Source organism: Cetorhinus maximus, chromosome 2, assembly GCF_964194155.1.
Source record: "Cetorhinus maximus chromosome 2, sCetMax3.hap1.1, whole genome shotgun sequence".
Lineage (NCBI taxonomy): Eukaryota > Metazoa > Chordata > Chondrichthyes > Lamniformes > Cetorhinidae > Cetorhinus > Cetorhinus maximus.
The window spans coordinates 208,835,062-208,855,513 of record NC_135880.1 but is presented as its reverse complement, the minus strand read 5'-3'; positions in this window follow the sequence as shown (position 1 = coordinate 208,855,513).

The window sequence follows — 20,452 nt, the reverse complement described above, 5'->3', positions numbered from 1 at the left end:
GTACTCGGAAGAGTTACATGCGATCTGTTGATAACTCGAAAGAGTTACAAGGAACAAAGAGGGCTGAATTTTACCCCCTCGGGAGGGGGGGGGGGAGTTGGCTGGCGGACGTGCACAGGCGCGCTTCCGATCGGCACCCCCGATCGGGGGCACAGCGCCATTTTACATGGGCAGGCCAATTAAGGCCCGCCCAGCATGATGTCCACACAGAAGTGCTATGCGCTTCCTGTACAGGCGGCGGGGGGGAATCCCAAAATCGAGAAGCTAAGTGCAGCCTCAGGGAGATCGGCTGTAAATGTCGAACACTAAAAATAAAAAAATAAAATTTCCATAACATGTCCCCTCATGTGTCACATGAGTTGGGACATGTCCATAATTTTCACAAAAACTTTATTAAAAGTTTTTAAAGCCAACATGAAGCCTCATCCTGCCCGTGGATGAGGTTTCATGCTTTTTCTAGTTCTCGCCGGGGCTCCTGGCCTGCCCGCCAACCTTAAGGTTAGACAGGCAGGTCCTTTAATTACATAATTGACTCTGTCAATGGCCTCAATTGGCCATTGACAGGTCGGCGGGCACGCAGCTGATTTCACTGCGCTCCCGCCTTCCTGAAAATTTAAATGGGGCGCGGTGACGTCGAGAGTTCCCCCGTCATTTTACGCATCGGTGAGCGGGCCCCACCCCCACTCGCCGACGCGTAAAACCCTGCCCAGAGAGTTAGCAAGCAGGTACGAACATCTTGGCCTCTATCGCAAGGGGATTGGAATACATGAATAAAGAAATCTTGATAAAATTGTGTAGTGCTTTGGCGAGACCACACCTGGAATACTGTGCACAGTTTTGGTCTCCATATTTAAGGAGGAAGTACTTGCATTGGAGGTGGTACATCAAAGGTTCACTAGTTAGGTCCCTGAGATTAGAAGGTTTCCTCTACTGGGGGCCCACATAAATCGGGTCTATATTCTGCGGAGCTGAGAAGAATGAGAGGCGAGTTGATCTCTTTGAGACATACAAGATTCCGAAGGAGTTTGATGGGGAAAGCACAGGGAGGTTGTTTTTGCTGGCTGGGGAATCTAGAACAAGCGGGGGGACCATCTCAGGGCAAGGGGCTGATCATTTAGGATTGAAATGAGGAGAAATTTCTTCACTCAAAGAGTTGGGAATCTTTGGAATTCTCTACCACAGAGTGCTGTGGATGCTCCATTATTGAATATCTTTAAGGCTGTGACAGACAGATTTTTGTCTCTCATAATCGAGGAATATAGGGAATGAGCAGGAAGGTGAAGTTGAAGCCAAAGATAAGCCTAAATTGTATTAAATGGTGGAGCAGTCTCGCCAGACTGTATGGTCTATTCTGGTTCCTATTTCTTCTGTCCTTATATCCTTCACTGGAATGCCTGATAGTAACTGAGGGGCCACCCACTTCATGTTGCTTGTCCACTTAAAATTGATGCATTAGTGACCTTGGGAACAAGCTTGCCCTAACAGGTAAACACAAATGTTTGGCAGTGCAAAACAAATGTTTTTTGTGTCTACTTACTAAACATTTTTATTGCAATGTTGCTCTAGGCTTTAATTGTGCTTGTTGGAAAATGTTACAAATTTTTCATGGGTTTGGCTGTCAGTGCTTCCTTTCATTATTCTTAGCTACTGCTGGGATTTAAATAGCACCAGGTGAAGTGGTGAACATTCCCATTCTTCTCAGGGCTGAGAGAGCGTTGGATGCTTCAGATGAGGAAAAGGAGTTCATTAATCAAGATGCAATGAGGCCTGAGGTATTTTTCCTGCATCCATAGAATCAAAGAATGGTTACAGTACAGAAGGAGGTCATTTAGACCATCATGTTGGTGTCAGCTCTCAACGAGAGCAACTCACCTAGTCCCTCTCCCCCGCCACTTCCCCAGTCCTGCAAATTTTTTTCTCTTCAGATAATTATTCAATTCTCTCTTGAAAGCCTCAATTGAATCTGCCTCCACTACACTTTCAGGGATTCTATCTGAATGCAGCACATTCAAAAGCATGGAAATTCTCTTCAGTCTATGGGTATTACATGGCTTTTGGTATCTTCTTGAGATGCATAATGTTTGACGGAGAGGGATGATCGGTCCATATATAACATTTCAACAGGAATTGTCTTAAACCTAATGCAATAAATAATTCATCTGACAGTTGACAGAATTATGTTTCACTTCTCACTTCTCTTCTCCATTACTTCTCATGCATGGGTGGGTGAATGTTAGAAAAAGAAGGAATTTGAATTTTCATTGAAGATACTTTTTGTTTATGGGGTTCTGTACCAATTTACATCACGAATAAACTTTAGCTTTAGCCTGAACCACACAATCTGACAGAATGCTGTACTTGCAAATATTTGGGTCACCTTATCATCTGTCTAGCATTTAACCTGAGAAAGGTGTAATTGATGGCCTTGTCCAGCATATACAAGGCACAAGTCATGTGTGATGGAATACTTTGCCCTTGCCTGGATGGGTGCAGTTGCAATGACAATCAAGAAATGCAACACCATCCAGGACAAAGCAATCACTTGATTGGCATCTAATCCACCACCTTAAACGTTCACTCCCTCCACCAAGGACACACGGTGGCAGCAGTGTGTGCCATCTACAAGATGCACTGCAGCGGTGCACAGGTGCGTCCTGATGTCACCCCGCGTCATTTAGATTTTCAGTTTGGTGGGTGTGCAGCTGAGTCGGCTGCGTGCCCGCCGACCTGTCAACAGCCTATTAAGGCCATTAAATAAATAATTTAAATCATTAATGGACCTGCCCGTCCAACCTTAAGGTTGACAGGTAGGCGAAGAGCCCAGATGGGTTTCCGAAAAAGCATGAAACCTCATCCATGGGCGGGATGAGATTTCATGAGGGATTTAAAAATTTCAGAATATTTTAAAATACAAGTTCTGGACATGTCCCAACTCATGTGACAGTGTCACATGAGGGGGCATGTCAGTAATTTCTTTTCTATTCTCTAAACTGGTTTTCACATCTGAGCCGATCTTCCTGGGGCAGCGCTTTGCCTCAGGGAGATCTGTACGCTCTTACGTGCGCATGCGTGGAACAGCACACGGACCTGCTCAGGGAATCTCCCCCCACCCGCACAGGGAGCGCACAGCGCTTCTGGGCGGACGTGACGCTGGGCAGGCCTTAATTGGTCTGCCCACATAAAATGGCGGCCCACCACCAACTGTGGGCGCCGATTGGGAACCCGCCCACTCCCGCACAACCCTCCCCGACAGAGGGGGAGATCCTGCCCCAGAGTTCCATTTCTAACAGCACTGTGGGTGTACCTACATCAGGCGGACTGCAGAGGTTCAAGAAGGCAGCTCACCACCACCTTCTCAAGGGCAATTAGGGATGGGCAACAAATGCTGACCATGTCATTGATGTTCACATCTTATGAAAGAATAAAAAAATCACTTTATGGTTATGTTCTGTAATTTTCATAACAGGCACTGTTACAGTGAGTAAGGACCACTGCCAGCTTTGTCAATGGGAATTTAATAGCATTTAGGAACTTTTCAATTTTCAACATACATTTCTGCTTATTTCGAAAATTCATTTTCATTAAATTTCTAGCAATAAGTATTGCAGTAACTCTCACTTAACAACATAATGGTGGGCCAGTGATCCTATTGCAACCTACAAGGTTATGTGACTAATTGCCCCCGATTAAAACTAAAAGCTCTCAGGTCGATAGTTGTCGCTCGAATCATTACCGAACATACATTTAAACTCTGATTGTGAACAGAAAATGAAAAAAAAAATAGCAGATGTTGTAAATGAATGAAAAATGTGCTCCATCATTTGAAAATGGAAACTGAATCCATGTTTACTGGAACATTTTACGAATTCATCTTAGCAAGTGACAGCCTTTAGCTGATTATCATTGGTCTCATTTCAGAACAATAAGTGTGATGAGGATAGTTTGGATCATTGAAGTGCTATTTAATCTGGTGCCTCCAAACAGGTTTTCGTAGCTTGCAAACCTGAGAGAATTGTCCTATGCCCCTAACTCAATTTTACACTTTCAACACCAAGTGAAATAAAAAAATAACAAAAGCTACTTTTACACTGGTGTGATCAGCGCAGCAAATATTATGTTAAATAAGCAGTATCCATTGAATTTTTTCCCAGTAAAATAAAATGGCTTCTCGGCAGCAACACAAATCCCGTCGTACAATTAAAAACCTGAGTAACTTTCAACTATCCTGTTGCTGACTCACTCTTAAAAGCAGCCTCTCGAACCTATTCTATGTGCCATGTGAGCTGGTATCACAAAAAAAAAATACTTCACCAATGTTTGCTTTCTGCATGTAACCCAAGGAATTTAAATAGCTGAAACTGGAAAGTCATCAGAAATTCTGAATCTACAATGTTCTGAATTGAAACCTGAATATTGTTAGATGCATAATAAATAGCTGAGAGGGATCTAGTTAACACCTATAGGCAGCCGAACGTTCAGTTTTATGGAATATATCATTAGAATGCTCACCAATAATGTGAAAGTCTTTATCTCCCTCTGAGCAAGCATCATATCGTGCATTGTTACATCCATTTCTGTGCTGTCAATTCCTTTCAAACCCTGTTAATAGGAAATAGAGGGTATAGGTTCAAACAGATGAAAGGCTAATTCAGGATTGACGTCAATAAGTATTTCTTTGTGGAAAGGTTGATTAACGCTCGGTGCGAACTTTTGGCTAGAGTAGTGAAGGCAAAAACCTTGGAGTCATCTAGAAGATAATTGTATGCTGTGAAGAGAGAAATGTAGATATTTTTCTGGGTGACTGAGCTAAGGTAGGCTCAGTGGCCATCCTCATCCGTAAGCTTGTGTGATCATGAAGAATGCTGTTGTCTGTTACATCTTAGTCCTTTTGTTACAGGTGTTAGGTGATGAAGAATTCAGATTAACCTTCCCATTGCCGGTATTTTTCATTCTGGATTCCCCCATGGGCAGAATTTTGCCTTTGGCGGGGGTGCTCAGCGGCGGTGGTTGGGAAGCCGACCGGTGTCCGCGATCGGCACCACACCGCGATTTCAAGCTAGGCGGGCCAATTAAGGCCCGCCCAGCGTGAAACACGAGCGGCAAGCGCTCTGCGCAGCTTATGTGATGGCGGAGGGTGGGGGGGGGGGGTGGTGGGGGAAGGAGGGCGAGCAGGCCGAGAGCGAACTTCGTGCATGCACACGAGCGAGCGCTTCATAATCTCTCTGAGGCACAGCGCTGCCTCAGGGAGATGAAGAGACATGAAAAAAAATAAAATGTAATGAAACACGTCCCCTCATGTGACTCTGCCACATGAGCGAGGACATGTTATTAATGAAAAAACAAAGTTTATACTTTATTTTTATTTCCCCTTGGATGAGGTTTCCAAAAACATGCAAAGGCCACTTGGCCTTTTCGCCTGCCCTTAACAGGTTCGAGTAGGTTGGGCGTGTGCCCGCCGAGCAAAAATTTCTGCCACGCGTTTGCAAAACTAGTTGACTGGCGATATCTAAATTGCACTCAATTATTTTACATTAATGGTAAAACAATATATAATTGAGACGCCATGAATAAATAAGACAGACTCATATCAGACAAAGGCTCCAGGGGATTGGTGAACCACAGACTTTCTGGCTCCATGATATATCTTCTAATCTCAATAAATTGAATAAGGACTTAAATTAAGATAATGGCCAGGACTTTGTGGTTGCAATGATGGTGAAAATGTCAATATTTGCCATCAATCCTACTGTGAGACTGACAACAACATCCAGACCCCACTTGTACAGTTAAGCATAGAAATACAGAAGTGGCTATTAATGATTTCCTTATCCTCCAGGGGCCACACTGTTGAAGCCTTCACAAATGCACATCTTTAGAAATCACTTGAATGACATAAACTTCTACTTTTATGTTGTTAGGCTTCCTGCGAAACCACTGAAAAATGAGATGTCTTGTTGAATGAGGTGTAACTGGGTTTTTACTGCAGTATTAAGTTCATAATTACTGTTGAACAACCTGTCTTGACCTGAAAAACTAATTTGATTTTTGTGGAATGTTTAATTTCTCCATTACGATATAAAAATCTATAGGACAGGATTTTGCCCTTGACGGGCGGGCGGGCCCAACCAACTCGGCAGCGGGCGGGCAGCCGATTGCTGCCGCCGAAATGGGCCATGCCGCCATTTTGCGCAGGTGGGCCAATTAAGGCCTGCCCAGCGGGTTAGCGACTCCCGTGTGGAACAGGAAAATCGTTGCTGAGGTGGGCGTGTTCAGACCGCCGGTTCCGATGGGGAACCGGCAGTCTGTATAAAGAGTGGCCAGGCAGCCTCATTGAGGCAGTGCACCATGGCCTCTCACAGAGAGAGACAGGCTGCTCTTAGAGCACAGGAGCTGGAGGAGGAGGAGGGGGGCAGGCTGCAGGATAGGCCAGCGGGGGGGCCAGTGTGCCCCTCGGTTCTCAGATGCCTGCCTTGCTTTCCTCCTCCAAGAGGTGTCAAGCTGTCGGGATGTTTTGTATCCGGAGGATGGGAGGAGGAGGGCCCCCCATGTCACCAGGCAGGCGTGGCAGGAGGTGGGTGAGGCAGTAAGCGACCATGACGATGTGCAGCGCACCGGAATACAGTGCCGCAAATGATTCAATGATTTGCTGCACTCTGAAAGGGTGAATACCATGTCAGCCTTGGCCATTTGACGCAGCAAGTAGCCTTTGCCTTTGAACCCCACCCCCATGTCTTAGTGTCATTACTGCATTGGGCATTTGGCACACGCTGGGTGGGCAAACAGATAGTGACCATGCTTACATCAACCTTAGTGGTTGAGGAGAAGATGGGTTCTCCCTGCAGCATATGTTGGTGTTTGTCGCATTTGAGTAGTCTGGGGGCAACCTGCAGGGGAGGCAGCTAGACACATACTCAGAACTCCAACACATGTCTTATTGATGGTGATGAGATGGTGAAAGGGGAGCCTCCAGGTGTCGTGGCCAAGAGCCATCTGCTGGCCTCGGCGCCACACCTAGTTGCACCTCCTTGCCACGGGCGCTAAGGCCCATGTGTTATTCAAAGTGATGGACACCGAATGTGTCCAAGGAGTCCGTTGGGGAAGGGGGTTGGGAGCAGCCGTACTATCTTCTGGGGACTGATCACCAGTAGTGTGGACAGGAGCCGCTGGAGGCCTCAGATGGGCACTGTGGTTGGGGTGCGGTGTGCGCATGCAGACTACATGAGCGATCAGCCCCAATAAATCCTCTTCTCTGTTCTGCAGGCGAAAAATGAGCACAATCTGCGGGAGCGCCAGAGGACTGGTGGTGGGCACCGCCTGCTCCAGTGTCTCACCACCTTTGAGGAGCAGGTCATGGAGCTGGGGAGGAGGCAGGCGGCCAAGCCAGCAGACGTCGGCGAGGCTGGGGTGCAGTGGCCAGGTATTTGAGGGCCACAGTCCCATCCAATCTGTCTGCCCACCATCCAAAGCACTGATGGTTGCTACAATCATTAATGCAGCAACACTGCTCATTTACAGACTGATACAGTCAGACGTGTGGGTCATACACAAAGGTCCCTCGGCCCCTTGAGGATGCGCATCTCCAGCACCTTCCAAAGTCACCTTATCCCATTTGTGTCCACTATCCCCATGGCCTAACATGCTATGGCATCGCTGCTGCACAGCCAAGGATGTTTTGCATCTTAGGAGGGTTTGTACCTCCACCACCCTTTCAGCCACTGCTTCCCACATTACTCTGTCCAAAAGGTGCTCAGCACCTCACCTGTCAACCTCATGGCACTCAACTTAAATAAATGCCACCACGTTACTCATCCCTGTGCCAAGGGGAAATGTTGCCTTCTGCCCACCCGTTCTATGCCCCTCATAACGGTATGAAGGTCAATAATGTGCCCTGTCAACCTCCTGTGCTCCATGGCAAATGTCGCAAGTGTTTGCAATGTTTCCTCAGCACCGCAACTCTCCAGGTCAGCATGCATCCAGGTCAGGTACCTCTGCACTCTCCCCACTCCAATGGTACATAACATGCCATGTGTCATTCCTGAGCTCATCTGACCAGCCTGTCTGAATACGCGTCTAATGTTTGGGCCTCATCTTGACTCTTTTCCACCCCACCAATGTTCATCTCCTTAGGGTCTTGAAGGGTGAGTGACTTAGGAGGCTGGGGGGGAAAGGGATGAAAGGTGTTACTGACTGAAAGCTAACTGGTGCACTGTCCTTGTTGTTAATTTCAGTATCACCACCGCATGGCTGCGGCCAACAAGACCGGAGCCCCCCCTCCACACCTGAGGGCCAAGACGCGCAACTTGTGGCACATCATTTCAGCCAGCCAGACACCAGCGCAGACAACTTGGTGGGGAATTTAATGTCGGCTAGTGTTCCGGGGCACAGTGGAGAGGGCAGTTCACAATCGCTGAAGGAGATGGCACGGACAGAGAGTGCTGATGGCGCCAGCAGCCGGAGGATTGCAGAGGACCAGGCACATGCTGAGTCCGGCAGTGATGATGTGCCTCTGGAGATGTCAGCAATGCAGCAGCTGCTGGACAAGCGGCAGGATGCGTGGGAGCATCTGGCAGGGTTGCATGAGGGTGTGCTTTAGTTGGTCTCTGTGGTGTCAGGCAGAGTGTCAGTGATGGCATGAACCTCAGGGCAGAGCTTCAGGCTTCCTCCATTGAGATTGGCGACTCTTAAGGAGAGGGGCTTTAATCAGATTGAGACACTTCTGATTGGGTTACGCTCTGACCTGCAAACCCTCACAGCGCTAATGGCCACAGGTGGTCATTGGCAATGTGGGAGATGTTCTGGGCACCAAGTGTCAGTGCCCTTGCATCTGCGGTGCGCAGGGAGCATCCAATGTGACCTCACGTCGGCGCAGCAGCTGCCTGTCGTCGCTGCGAGCTCCTCTTAGGGCGCTCCGGATGAGGGCAGCAGCTCCGCCGCTCCTCTGCCAGTGACCGTTCCATCCGTTGAGGCTGTGACAACAGGGGAGGTGCCAGTTCTGGAACTGGACACTCCCTCCCAGGCGGGGCCAGCACAGGCTCCACAGGCCAGAGGACGCCCGCCAAGGTCATCAACACCAACAGGACAGCAGAGTCAGCAGGCTGTCTCACAAGCCACTCCGAGCGATGGGGCGGCACCTAAACATAGCACCCACAAACGAAAGCATGAGGCACGTTAGGCACTCCCCGGGTATGTCACTGGTGATTTTGTGTTGGCCCTAGATTAGGAAACAAATAGTTATGTTTGTAAGAAAGACATTTCTCTTTGATGTTGGATGGAATAAAGTCCAGTTTTCTGTCCGTGGCTGAGGGTGTTTCCTTTGTGCTGCATTTGTATGTTTCACAGACATATCATGAGTGTCTGAGTGGACATTGATGTTTCTGCGCTAAACCCTTAGTTGTAGCTGATGAGGTGGGAGATATAGCACCTAAGTGCCACGTGTGGAAGCACCAGGCAATGCTGGTCCTGCTGATCCATGTGTGTGGAGCTAGCTGAAGGTTCGCTGGATTAAATTGTCCTGGGTGTCCCTAGCTCCTTGGTGTAGTAGCGGGTCAGCGTGCTGCCCCTCATCATCGCCCTGTGCTTCCTCATCCTCTGAACCACTGCTGGGTTCATCATGTGCAGCCTCATCCAGTGCGTCAAGGTCTTCATCGTCAACTGCATCCCCCCTTTCCAGCGCAAGATTGTGCAGAGCGCAGCATGCTACCACTATCACCGAGACATGATCTGGGGGGTAATGGAGTGCGCCCCCTGAGAGGTCCAGGCATCGGAAGCGCATCTTGAGAAGACCAATGGTTCTCTCCACCACAGCCCTTGTGGTGCCATGGCTCCTATTGTAGCGCTGCTCAGCTTCTGTTCTTGGATGGCGGAGAGTCGTCATGAGCCACCTTCTGAGGGGATAGCCCTTGTCACCCAGCAACCAACCATCCAGCCGAGCTGGAGCACTGAAGAGCCCCGGCACCTGGGAGTGTCTGAGGATGTAGCCATCGTGAGAGCTGCCTGGGTACCTTGCACAGACTTGCAGAATCTGCATCCTGTGATCACACACTATCTGCACGTTCATGGAGTGGAAGCCCTTCCTGTTGGCGAAGGCACCGGGCTCACCTGCTGGTGCCTTGATGGCCACATGTGTACAGTCTATAGCACCCTGGACGCAGGGGAAGCCAGCAATGGTCGCGAAGCCTCTGGCCCACTGTATCTGACTTGCCTGGTCCCAATGGTAATGAAGGTCACCGCCCGTCTGAACAGAGCGTCTGTAATCTGCTTGACACAAGTGTGGACAGCTGATTGGGAGACACCGCAAAGATCACCCACCGAGCCCTGGAAGGAGCCAGAGGCATAGAAGTGGAGGGCAACTGTGAGCTTCAGAGCCGCTGGCATGGGGTGTCCACCCACACAGTTAGCGGAGATCTCAGGGCCAATCATCTGACAGATATAGTTGATTGTCTCCCTTGAGAGACGGAGCCTCCTTTGGCACTGCACCTCAGACATATTGAGTAGCTGCTTCGCCGCCTGTATACCCTGGCAGCAGGATAGTGGCATCTTCTGTGGCCCCTTCCACCTTGGACAACCTCTTGGCCCTGCGCCCCTTGTGCCTACGCCTGGCCTCCCAAAGGTGGCTCCCCTGGAGGTTGATTGTCCACTCCTGGCCTCCTCCTTATTCTATCCCTCCCTTCCTCCTCAGAGAAGCTGCCTCCAGTGGAGATGTTAGAACCCATACACTGGCTAAATGGAGGCCTCCAGAAAGCTGCAGGCCCGAGAAAGATTACTGTCTGCAGACTGGTGAGCTGAAGCTTCAAAGTACAGAGAAAGCTATTGGAAATCGATGTGAACTGCTAACAATCATAAAGGCAAGTTTAAAACACTGTCTACATTAAATACTTCATCAAAAACATAAACAACCCCTCTGAGTCCACATATCCCGCCAGTGCATTAGTTTCAATAAAAAATCTCCTACCCGCCTGCCCGTTGGGCCCGTGCGTCCGGGCCCCTCAAAATCCTCATCGATTGGTAAGTTAAGGGTCTTAACGAGGCCTTTAATTAATGGCGGGTGCGCGTCCCACTGCAAAGCGCGCCCGCCAACCGAAATATCGCGATGCTGCGCGTTGACGTCGGGACGCTCGCGTGACATTTTAAGCACTGTCGTGCGGGCTCCGCTACCTGCACATCAGCCAGAAAATTCTGCCCATATGTTTTTAAAAATAAAAAATAGATTTTTTTAAAGTTTGTTTATGATATTTCAGCTTCTACCTTAAATCCCATGTTTATGTTCCAATCTTTATTTCATTCTCTGTAAGTTGATTAAAATGTGATGTATAATCAGTTATTTTAACTTCTTGGTTTGCTGTCTGTGAGGATACTTCAATCCTATTGAATGCTTAGCCTGTTTGATGACTCCACTCTTGTTGAACACTGCAGATCCTCTTGAGTTGATGCTGGAATGAAGCTAACATCAGAAAGGGAAAATCCACATCACAGAGACCACTAGATCTTTCAAGGTCAGTGGTGAGCACCATTGCTTTGCCACTGATCAAAAATCTAGGCCAATAATTGTTGGGTACAAGACTTACAAATCAAGTTATTATTCTTTAATTAATACAAACCAGTTTGGAGGTTTATATTTTCTCCTTGAAATGACTCCAATTGCAATACATCCTCAGACATTGATACCTCAGAATTTTTGATCATTTTTTTTTCTTCTTCTTGTTATTACTTTTATATTTAGCTACTTTCACTGCTTGAAGTTTCATGTCCGAGAACCAATCTGAGAACTAAGTAGCAAGACTTGTGCAGTGTCTGTATGCCAGGCCAATCTATACAATAAACCCCCAGACTCTGTGGGCACTGTAAAAAACCATTGCGATGTGTTATATGAGATTCTTATACAATGGGATTTCAAATCTTTATAAGGGACAGAAAAAATGATTGCAAGAGAGAAAGCATTTGGTATAGTGGAAGTATTCAAAGAGGGTATCTCAACTGAAACATGGACTGTTTAGGGGAATCCTTACTGCACTTAATAACATTTACTAATATTTGTTAAATATTCTTATTGTTTCAAAAGAAGGAAATTGATTACAATCCATCAGAGAAATAAAGAGAGCAACCAAGGTAGAGAGATCAGTAATTTTACAAATAATTTAAAACTGCCTAAAATTATGTGGAATGATGGAAATCCTCAAAATAGTGGAGATATATTCAGCAAGTTAATGGTTCAGGACGTAAAGAGGTTCTAACAAAGAGGTCATGGATGATCTGCCGTTTAATAGTAAGCTTGAGATAGTGTAAAATCTGGAGTTTGGGAAGTACATGAACAATAGTGATCATGATGCCATTACACTCACCCTTGTGACATAGGCTGGGGATAATAAAACTAATGTACCCAGTGATAGAAAAAAATGATTGTAAGGTAATGAGGGGAGAAATGGAAAAGATAAATCAGGAAATAAGTCTGGGGAGGAAGAAGCAGCTCCTTGAACAATGTGTGAATTCGCCTATTGGTATATTGGAGATGCACACTGTGTAGTAACTGAAGCATGACACAACAAAACAGAAACTGAAAGCATTAACTACAGAGCTTGGAGCAGGAAATACATTTTGCAAAGCTCATTGCAAACAAGAGTTGTATCAGAGGACTGGGAGAAAGTGAATGTGATTACAATCTTTAAAAAGGTCAGAGGTGTGATTCTGGGAATTATAGTGCTGTTAACTTGACAGCTGTAATGGAAAAATACTGAAGTTTATTATAAAAGAAGCAATTTGAAAGCATCTGGTGAGAATAGAAATGATAAATCCAAGCCATAGTCGGGATATAAGAGACAGGTTATATCTAATCTTATTTTCGTATTGCTGAGGAAGTAACAGAATTAGGGCTAAGGCAAAAGATATTACCAGTTTTTAAATTAACTTCCAGGTATTTGCAAATTCTCTGAGAAATTGGGAATTTTTGGCACGCCTCAGATTTGTGCCTCAGTTTCTAACTAATGAATGCAAACCATGGGATCTTCTGTTCTCTCTCGAAGCACAAGGTAACCCCTGTCTCTCTCTCTCTCATTTTGTGCTGAGAATGTCAATATCGCTCAACAGTGGAGCCCATCCTCCCAGAAGATGCGGTACCTCTTCACCTTACTCCGACAAGCACCAGTTCAGATATTGGCACCACTAATTCTACAGGCTAGCCCAGAGGAGGTATCTGCACTCACTGGGCACTATTGCATAAAAGCTAGGGCAGAGGTATAGGATGTCAGAGATGCCTGAGGGTGCAGTTGCATGCTAATCTGGCTCACAATCAGGAGCAGCAACTTTGGATGATTTTTTTTTGTCCAGTCTAGCATGAGGAACAACTGAGCCCAATTACACTATCTCAAGAGCTGCACTGGCTCAGGTCACCGAACTCAGTGTGGATCTGGCCACTTTGACCTCAATAAGATCCAAATCTAACTAACGGGTATAACTATGGCATATAAATTTGCATCTAAGATGTGAAGCTGATGTCTGAAATAGAACAAACATAGTAACAGTGGAGAAGCTATGTGTTCGTGGTGCATTTCTAATAACACGGAGCCCTTTATTAAAGCGAAGTGTCAATATATTGGTTGGTATAATAGGAAATTAATTAGAAATAAACTAGGATTTTTCATTTCACAATCATGCTCACCTATCCATGAAAGTAATTAACAGGGAGAATTTTGCCCTTGGTGACTAGTGGATACAATGTATTTAATTGCTTCTGGTAGCAAATTGGTTCATTTTTATTCTAATGGGTATAAAGCTGGCATTGAAATTGAGTGTGATGAATCTCACATAAATTGTTAGAAAGGACATTGCCAGAGGAAACTTGTGAAGGCAAGGTATCTGTTCCATGGTGACAATGAGCATCTGTAGCTCTGGAGAGGTTTTTACTTCAGAAAGTTAGTTCTCCTGAGCATAATCTCAAGTGACAGCGAGAAGAGGAGTTTATAACTTTCCACGTTCCATGAATAAAGACTATTCTGAAACCCACACCTTAAATATAAGCCCAAAGCTGCAGGCCCAGCGTGAGATGATAAGCCTATGTTATGTTAGGCTATGGCTTGAAACCATTTAAACAGAAAACTTAAAAATGATGGTCTCTATTTGCAATCGGGTTACTTCAAAACAATCCTGAATCTTTTATTTTCATTGTAGATCATAAAAGTTTGAGGAACCAACCAAAAACCCTGAATTTCTACCGATACGCTATTACCTTCTATTGACGGGTTAACGCGTCAAAAGTACTTAATGGAAAACTTAAATGCATATTTTAAGAGCAGGATTTTTTTTTCTCTAAATGAAGTGATGTAGAGGAAGTAGCTTTGGAGTGGCAGCAGGTTGAAGTTGAGTACAATGAATAGAGTTTCTAAATGAGGACTGATTTGTTCTTCAGCACAGGATTTTTTGGCCCCGCCCACCGCTGTGATCATCTGACCCCGCTGAAAGCCAGTGGCCGTCTGGCTGGCCCGCCATGTCCCCCGCAGCGGGTCCCACCATGACAGGGCCAGGAAATCCCGGCCTTAGATTTAGGATCTTCTGCTGGACCACGTACTTGTGTGAAAACAAACTGCTTTAATTTCTATGACTGTCTTCCATTCAAATTAAACCTGGATAGGAAGAGTTATGTTTTAAGGTAAGCATCAGATACCTCGGGCAGAATTTTCTGGGTGATGTGCGTAAAATGATGCGCGGTGACGTCGGGCGAGCGTCCTGACGTCACCGCGCGCCATCGCGATATTTCATTGGGCGGGCGCGCGATGAAGTGCAACGCACGTCCACCATTAATTAACGGACTAGTTAAGGCCCTTAACTCAGCAATCGATGCCGATTTTCAGGTGCCTGTGCGATCTTCGGCTCAGCGCATGGGTGCAACGGGCAGGCAGGCAAGAAACTTTTTAATAAAACTCATCCACGTGCAGGATAAGAGTGCTCAGTTGGGTTGTCAATCTGGCCTGTGAGTATTTATTGGAGAAACTTTTTTAAACTTGCCTGTGTGCTCTGTAGCAGTTCAGAACAAATTCCAGCAGCTTTCTGTGTACTTTGAACCTTCAGCTCAGCACTCTGCAGTCAGGAATCTTTATCGGGCCTGCAGCTTTCCGGAGGCCACCCTTTAGCCTGGGTATGGGTTTTGACATGCCCAATGGAGGCAGTTCCTCTGAGGAGGAAGGGAGGGCTAGAATAAGGCGGAGGCCAGGAGTGGACAATCTGCCTCCAGGGGAGCCACCATTTGGAGGCCAGGCACAGGCACAAGGGGTGCAGGGCCAAGAGGTTGTCCAAGGTGGAAGGGGCTGCAGAAGATGCCATGATCCTGCTGCCAGGGTATACAGGCGGAGAAGCAGCTACCTCAATATGACTGAGGTGCTGTGCCAAAGGATGCTCCGACTGTCAAGGGAGACAGTCAATGATATCTGTCAGATGATTGGCTCTGATCTCCCCTAACTGTGTGGGTGGACACCCCATGCCAGTGGCTCTGAAGGCCACAGCTGCCCTCCACTTCTACGCCTCTGGCTCCTTCCAGGGCTCTGTGGGTGATCTTTGCAGTGTCTCCCAATCAGCTGTCCACACTTGTGTCAAGCAGGTCACAGATGCTCTGTTCAGGCATGCATTGACCTTCATCCACTTCCGCTGGGACCAGGTAAGCCAGACACAGCGAACCAGAGGCTTCACAGCCATTGCTGGCTTCCCCCGTATCCAGGGTGCTATAGACTGTACACATGTGGCCATCAAGGCGCCAGCAGGTGAGCCAATTGCCTTCGTCAACAGGAAGGGCTTCCACTCCATGAACATGCCTCGGTGATATTGGTATCATGCTGCGCTCTGCACAATCTTGCGCTGGAAAGGGGGGATGCAGTGGACAGTGAAGACGTTGATGCAGTGGATGCGGCTGCACATGATGAGTCCAACAGTGATTCGGATGATGAGGAGGCACGGGGCAATGATGAGGGGCAGCACACCGACCCGCAACCACACCAAGGAGGCAGGGACACCCGGGAGACTTTAGTCCAATGAACCTTCAGCTAGCTCCACACAAATGGATCAGCAGGACCAGCCTTGCCTGGCGCTTCCATACGCGGCACTTAGTGCTACATCTGCCACTTCATCAGCTGCAACTAAGGGCTTTGGACATAACCCTCAATGTTCACTCAAACACTCATGACATGTCTGTAAAACATGCAAATGCAGCACAAAGGAGCCACCCTCAACCATGGTAACACCATGTGGATTTTATTTTGATCCATCATATGGTCCAACAAAATGAATCCAAAATGTTTTTACAACTGCAAAAAATAATAATTCCCTAATCTCGGGCCAACACAAAAGCACCAGTGAGAAACCCATAGTGTGCCTAATGTGCCTTATGCTTTCGTTTGCGGGTGCTACGTCTTGGTGCCGCCCCATCACTCGGAGTGGCTTCTGAGCCAGCCTGCTGACTCTGCTGTCCTGTTGGCCTCGATGACCTTGGCGGGCGTCCTCTGGCCCGTGGAGCCTTTGCTGGCCCCGCCTGGGAGGGAGTGGCCAGTTCCACAGCTGGCATCTCCCCAGTTGTCACAGGCCCAATGGATGCAAGGACACTGGCAGAGGGGCGGAGAAGCTGCTGCCCTCATCTGGAGCGCCCTGAGAAGACCCTGCAGATACGACAGGCAGCTGCTGCGCTGACGTGAGGTCGCTTTGGACCTCGCTGCTCACCGTAGATGGATGGGCACTGAGCTGAGAAACTTGGTGCCCAGAACATCTCCCACATTGGCACTGACCAGCTGTGGCCACTGGCGCTGTGAGGGCTTGCAGGTCCAAGCGTATCCCCAGGAGAAGCTACTTGTTCTCCTGGAAGCCCCTCTCCAGGAGAGTTGCCACTCTCTCCATGGAGGAAGCATGACGCTCTGACATGAGGCTCACTCTTGCTCCCCGTGGACTCCTCCACCTCGGACACCAAGTGAAGCATAGTCTCATGCAACACTCCAAGATGCTCCCACACACCCGGCCGCATTTCCTGCAGCTGCTGCTCGCGGGCGACTCCAGAGGCTCATCACCACGCCCCGACTCAGCATGTGCCTGATCCCCTGCAGTCCTCTGACTGCTGGCGCCATCGGCACTCTCTGTCTCTGCAGCTCCTCCAGCGATTGTGAAGTGCCCTCTCCACTGTGCCCCGGGACACTTGCTGATGTTGCAGTTCCCACCGACGTGCTAGTATCTGTCCTGGTGCCTACCTCGCAGAAATGGTGTGAATCAGGTGACAGCTGAGGGCCCTCAGGTGTGAGATGGGGCATCTGCAATTGCTCCTGGTGGACAGGCTCTGATGATGCTGAAAATGACAACAAGGACAGTGGATCAGTTAGCATCCACACAGTGACACACTTCATCCCTTTCCCCCAGGCTCATAATGCGCTCAACATTCCAGAACCTAAGGAGACGAGGTGGGGTGGAAAATAGTCAGGAGGAGGCCCAAACATTACAGGAGGATACAGATGGTCAGATGGCCTAAGGAATGCCAAATGGAATGTTATGTGGATAACTGTGAGGTGATGCACTTGGGCAGGACAAACAAGGTATGGGAATACACGAGGAATGGTAGGACCGTGGAAAGTAAGGAGGATCAGAGGGACCTTGCTGGGCGTGTCGACAGGTCCGATAATGTAGCGGGACAGGTACATAAGATGTTTAAGAAGGTAAATGCCATACTTGCCTTTATTAGCCGAGGGACAGAATATAGGAACAGGGAGGTCATGTTACAAGTTCAGAAAATGCTGCCGAGACCACATCTACACTTCTGTGTTCAGTTGTGATCAGCGCTTCATGGGAGGGATGTAATTGGAATGGAGAGAGTGCAGAGGTCACTGACCTGGATGCATGCTGGGCTGGAGAGTTGGAGTTATGAAGACACATAGCATAGACTGGGGATATTTGCCGTGGAGCACAGGAGATTGACGGGTTACATTATTGAGCTTCATACCGTTATGAGAGGCAGAGAACGGGTGGACAGAAAGCAACTTTTCCCCTTGGCGGAGGGATGACTAACCTGGTGGCATTTAATTAAGGTGAGGGGCATGAGGTTGACAGGTGAGGTGACGAGGAACTCTTGCACACAGTAATGTGGGACATACTGGCTGAAAGGGTGGTGGAGGCAGAAACCCTCCTAACACCTAATAAGTATCTGGATGTGCAGTTGTGATGCCATGGCTTACAAGGCCATGGGGACAGTGGTCAGAAATGGGATAAGGTGACTTTGGAAGTTGCTGGACATGTGCATCTTTGAAGGGCCGAGGGACCTTCGTCTATGACCCACACTCTGACTATCAGTCTGTGAATGAGCAATGTTGCTACATTAATGATTCCAACAATCATCAGTGCTTTGGATGGTGGGAAGACAGACCGGATGTGACTGTGGACCACCAATACCTGGCCGCTCCACCCCAGCCTCACCGACACCTGTGGACCTGGGCGCATGGCGCCTTTCAAGCTCCCGGGCCTCCTGCTCAAAACTGGGCCTGGCCACCTCCAGTCCACAAACACTCATAAGCATTGTGCGCATTTTTCTCCTGCAAAACAGAGAAGTCCATTCATTGGGACTAATTGCACATGTACTCTGCACGCGCATGCCGCACCCCAACCACAGTGGCCCACCTGAGGCCTCCAGTGCCTCCTCTCCACGCTACTGCTGATCGGTCACAAAAATATAGTATGACTGCTCCAAACCACCACTCCCCCTCCCCCAACAGCCACTTTGGACACATTCTGCTCCCATCACTTTCAGAAACACACGGTCTTAGCTCCCAATGCAAGGAGGCGCAACTAGGCGTGGCGTCGAGGACACCAGACAGCTCTTGGCCATGAGACCTTGAGGCTCCCCTTCCACAATCTCATCATTGTGAACAGGACATGTGCTGGGGTTCTGAGTATTCGCCTAGCTGCATCTCCTGCAGGTTGCCCCCAGACTAGTCATGTGCGACTAAGAGCAACACATGGTGCGGGGAGAACCCATCTCCTCATGAACCACTCAGGCTGATGTAAGCATGGGCACTATCTGCTTGCCTACCCAGCGTGCGCCAAATGCCCAACATGAGTCAATGCAGTCACGACAGTAATATTTGCGGGGGCTGCCCTCAAAGGCTAAGGCTACCTGCTGGGTTAAATGCCCACCACCAACATGGAACTCACCTTTCCAGAGCGCAACAAATTGTTGATGCACTGGATCCAGGTGCGCCGCACCACATCGCAGGAGCTCACCACCTCCCAGGTACGCTTCGGGAACCAGCACCTCCCGCCGTGCTACCCCTTCCTCGAGGAGGGCAGCAAGGCAATCATCAGAAAAGCGAGGGGCACATTGGCCCCCCAGCTGACCTACACTGCAGCCTGCCCTGCTCCTGGGCCAGACCCTGCAGCCTGCCCTTCTCCTCTGGCCTTCCCTCAACATTGATCTGTTGTGCAGACCCTCTGTGGTAGGACCTGAAGCTGGCCATAGAGAACAGCCTAAAGGATGCTGCTAGGCCTTTTTTTAAACAGACCGCCGGGTCGGCATTGGATCCAGTGATCTGCACACACCCGCCACAAACTTCAGACTTCTGCTCTCCACAGGAGTTAGAAATGTGCTGGGCAGGCCTTAATTGGCCCGCCTGCGCAAAATGGTGGCACGGCCCCAATCTCGGCCGCCCGTGTCAGCACCTGCTCTGCCCGCCCACCAAACGGAAAATTTTGGCCCTAGTAACCCAGTGGCCTAAATATTAAGCTTCCCTTATATTTCAATACTGGTAAGACTTTGGAATAGTGATAACAGCACTGGTGTTTCCTCCATCCAATGTCATTCAGATCTTTCATAGCTAAAACTTACATATCCTTCAATACCACTAAACCTTCTCCCTTTTCAACCCTTAACTTGCTATACAAAGTTTTCTTTCCGATTCACTTTGGCAGGCCTCCAAATACAAATTCCATCCCATTGAAACAAAATATGGCTTTTTTATGCCTGGGGATTATTTTCAAAAGGCTACTGACAAATTATACCGGTATATTTCCGACTCACATTCTCCACATTTTGTCTATATGTTATTGACTCAGAGCGAGCATCAATGGAAACATCAGCTGTTCCACCAACAGAAACCGAAATGAAAACTACAATCTTAAAAGAAGCTTCATAATTTCAAGTCAAAACTGATTAAATCAAAACAAACATGATCTCGTACATGTATGCACACTTTGAAATCTACTATTAAATATAATTAACCAAAGCCAGGGTCCGCAGTTTATAGTGAATGAATGAATAAATTTATCTAGTTACCCAAGAGATGCTGGAATATTTGTACTTCTTTCTGAGGTTCACTTTCCACAATGACATCCATTTTTTCTGTCCAAAGTGCAAAACATTGGTTTTGACCAGGCTTAATATTCCTGTCCCAAATTCCACACAGCCTCAGGGAAGATAATGTTGATTAGGCCTTGATTGCTGTTTCTTTTT